This window comes from Pan paniscus, chromosome 18 (genome assembly GCF_029289425.2).
Source record: "Pan paniscus chromosome 18, NHGRI_mPanPan1-v2.0_pri, whole genome shotgun sequence".
In the NCBI taxonomy this organism is placed as follows: Eukaryota; Metazoa; Chordata; class Mammalia; order Primates; family Hominidae; genus Pan; species Pan paniscus.
Window position 1 is genome coordinate 36,261,874 of NC_073267.2, and position 4,249 is coordinate 36,266,122.

The following is a 4,249-nucleotide window of genomic DNA, read 5'->3' on the forward strand; positions in this document are numbered from 1 at the left end:
TGAACTATTATATTCATTACTTGGCATTAATGTTTAGGTTGTTTCGATTTTACCCTCAAAATGTAATGACTTTTTGAGAGTCTATATCAAATTATTGGAAATACAAATGTATTTTTAAAGGGATTAGGGATTCTTAGTATTTGAATATGAATTGTGAAGATTAGTATTGAAAAAACTCTTGGTAACTTAGCAGGAGTAGCTGCAAAGGTGTTCCTTCTTTTCCTAAATGAATTATAAAGTATAAGAGTATTAAAGTCTACTTGTTTTTACTGCTAAATATATATGTATATATATATATATATATGTAGAATTTGAAGCTTTAGTTCATCTAACTACGATTCCTCTCTCAGAGCCTTTCCTGAGGAATTTTTTTTTTTTTGGTGGAGAGACTGAGAACACGAGGTGCACAGTGACCAGCTAAAGGGAGAATGAGGCAGTTCCAAAATGAATTATAAAGTATACGAGTATTAAAGTCTACTTGTTTTTTATTGCTAAAGTTGTGTATATATATACATATATATATATATATGTATATATATATGTATGAAAATGTAGAATTTGAAGCTTTGGTTCATCTAACTGTGATTCCTCTACCAGAGCCTTTCCTGAGGAAATTTCTTACCCTGGGCCGTCTGTCCTGTGTGTCTGTCCTCCTTGTGGTCAGTTATTTGCACAGTGGCTCTGACCTGGCAGCCCACCTCTGGGTCCCCACTCCCCCAGAACTTCCCAGTCTGCCTTCTCCTGCCAGACACCCTGAGGCAGCTGTGTCCCCCAGACATAGCCTGGATGGGTGTGCACCTGTCCCCACCACCGTCTGTCACCTCTGCTCCACACCTGACCAGTGGCCAGCACCACACTGGGGTTGACTGCCTTCACCGTGTCCATGCCTGCTCCGGCAGTGGGAGCTCAGTGCCAGGCTGTGGGGGGCATCTTGGAAAGCAGAGGTGTCCCCGCAGGATCTCTATGAGACTCTGTGTTGTCGGTGGCCGTGCCGGTTTCCCCGGAGTAGCGCCCGATGTCACTGCCGAGACCTTAACGGAAGGTGCGCGTCCAGTCCTCGCACTGCTGTGTGTTCTGGTCAGAATGGAAGTGGTGGCCTCCACTAGGAGCTTCTGTGCTTTGGGAGAATTTGTCCAAACCATGGTCCCGTTTGTTCTCCAATCCTGTGTGGACACCATGACCCAGTTGTGTAAACACAGGCCCCTTGCAGCTCAGAGGCTGCCCTCTGAGAGTCACCGTCGAGTCGCTTTGGGGAAAAGACCAGCCCGCCCGGTTCCTCTCTGTGCACCTCATGCCTGGGGCTCCGTCCCGTCCTGGGTGGGTTTTCACCTGCACCGCTGGCCCCTTCCCCCGAGCGTTGGTGGAGCCGGCTTTCTCAGCCAGGAGCCTGTTGCTGGGTCAGCGGCTGGAGCTCAAGGTCGGCTCAGGGGACTTTCTCGTGCTGGAGGTTGGCTGCGGAGCAGCCTGCGTTTCTCGGAAAACAGGGCCCAGGGCCTGCTCCACGCCGCTGTCCACGTCTTCACCATCCCCTCGTTGCAGGTTCGAGGCCGAGCTCAGACCTGTGGAGCAGAAGCTGAGCGCGCTGCGGTCCCCGCTGGCCCAGAGGCCCTTCTTCGAGGTGCCCTCACCCCTGGGCGCCGTGGACCTGTACGAGTACACATGCGGGGATGAGGACCTGGAGCCACTGTGACGGCACCCATGAGAACGCCGCCGCAGGGCCGCTCCACACGTGCCACGGCCACCACTGGGACACCGCCGCTTGTGTAAAAACTGTTGTCTTTTGTGGAAAATGAGTGCGTTTCATGGAATGACGAATTTTTATTTATTCACAGAAGCGTGTTGATTGCCGCTGTGGGTTTGTGGCTGGACCTGCCTAGAGCTCTGTGCCCGGGGGACACGTAGGGCCGCTCGTGAACAGGACAGGTTCCCACACTGACACCCTCCGGCACTTGCCGTTCCCGACTTGACCCGGCCTCAGTTCCGGGGCCTGCGTCTTTCTGGAAAGGGTCTGTGTGGGCACAAGGGTGACCGGCGGCTCCCGGGCGCCTCGCCAGTCCTAGACAGGAGCCTCCGCCACGGCCTGTATGAATGTTTTGTGTAAATGTACAAAAGCGTTTCTGGCGATCACACTTGTATTTTTGAATGAATGTTTGGAGGATTTTTCAGTCACGGGCTTGGCTCCCTCAGCCACAGCATGGCTCCTTTCAGGATTTACAAACGTCGGCGCTGGAGGGGGACCGCGGCCACGCCAGATGCATCGGCATGCAGGCTGGGCCTCTCTGCGGGGCCTCCTCCCCAGCCAGGGGGGCCCCACCCTTGGGCTGTTCCCTCCCAGAGCCACGGACCCAGGCCACATTCCACAAACGACCCCAGAAGGAAGGAGCCCTCGCCAGAGTGGGGACGTCCACACCTGGGAGCCACGTGCAGCGACACCTAAATGAGGGGGTTCGGAGGCCCCGCCAGGAGGAGCCCTGTGTGCAGGGGAGGCCACGAGCCCCCAGGTCCCCCAGGGGCACCCGACATGGATAAGCCCAGGCCCAGCTCTGTTCCCTCTGCAGGCAGGGGAGGGTCACAGGTGGTGACCATGGGAATGACCCCGTCCTCACACAAGACAAAATGCTCCCCCAGGAAAGGGAGGTGGCAGCATCTACAGGGCAGGGCACAGTCGGTCAGGGCGGCCCTGGGCACTTGGTGGGGAGGGCAGGGCCGGGCCGGGCCGGGACCACCCCAAGAGCAGCACACACACCCCGTTAATCTACTGGCAGCTGTGGCTGTGAAGGAGGTGGATGCACAGGGTGGTCCCATGACCCCTGAGGAGAGACGGTGCGGGCTCCAGGCAGTGGGTAGACTGGCCGCACCTCCCAGGGAAATGGCTGCTGCCCCCAAGGTGTCCTCTGTCACCAGGTGCTCCCCTGAATTCCCGGATGCCCCCACCTGGGTCTGCGAAGGGTCAGGGTCCCCAACAACAGGACAGGTGCAGGGCCGGAGAGTCTGACTGTGGCTGCTGCAGGGAAGTGACACTGGGAGCCACGGCCTGCAGGGCCCACCCTGCCCCAAGCTCCGGGGAGCCCATCTGGGAGAGCATGTCTGCCCCACACCACCTCAGGACACCCCTCACACACACCTATGAGCTGGAGCCCATGGTCATGGGAGTGAGGGGCCAGAAGTGAGGGGTTCACCTCTGACTGGGACCCTCAGCTTCCCACACTGACACTAGGAGCCCCCCAATTAGGGTTCAAGGCTGAGACATCAGAAGCCTCCCTGGGGCTGTGAAACGAAAGACAGCATCCCCCACGCACATCCCTGGTGAGGCTCCTGCACAGCCCGAGTGTCCTCCGACATCCCCATACCCACTGCATTCCCCAAGCACCCCGTCCTTCCCCAGCCACGGCCCCAGATTCTCTGGGCTGTGCCAGGGCCGGGCGTGCACACCCACGCCTTTGCTGGAGAAGTGGGGGGTCCTCGTGGACGGCAGCGCTGCAGGGAGACCCAGAGCCCAGCGGTCGTGCCCTCCACGTGTTCTGGGGGTCCATTTCCCTGAGAGCTCACGTGTGAGGTGGGCCAGGGACCCCACAAGAAAAGCACCTGCATCATCCTCACCGTGGCCAGCATCCAGCGTCCTGCTAGGACAGAAGCCAGGGTGTTCCAGGCAGAGGCGCCTCTGGCATCCCCACCTCACCCTCTGTGAATGACAATCTTGGGTCCCCGGCATTTCGTGGCCATCACCCCTTGGCGATCCCCACACAGGGACCCAGCCCACCCCACCCCTCTCTCACAGGGTCCCTTCATGTCAGACCCAAGAGTGTTCACGGGTCCCTTCGTGTCAGACCCAAGAGTGTTCACGGGGGCAGCCCCAGGTTCACCCAGAAGCAGCAGGAGCTTTGTTGCAGGACGACCATGAAAGGTGACAGCCACTCCACAGCAACGACGCCAGCCATGGCCCTGAGGTCGCCGGGCACCTCCCTGTGGGACAGGACACAGCTCCTCAAAGTGCAGCAGGGGTGACGGGCACCACAGGCTCCCAGCACTGGCACCAGACCAGCATCCAGAGTGCTGTCCTGAGGGGTGGCAGGGATAGGCATGGCAAGACAGGCTTCCCAGAACGAGGGGACCCAGCCTGGGTAGGGGATGGGGCTTGGACAGCCATGAGATGGGAGACACAGAGGAGATGGAGAAGGGGGAAATGGGGGAGAACTAGGGGGCATCAGATAGGAATGAAGCAGAGCCGGACCCAGCCATGGCTTGCAGC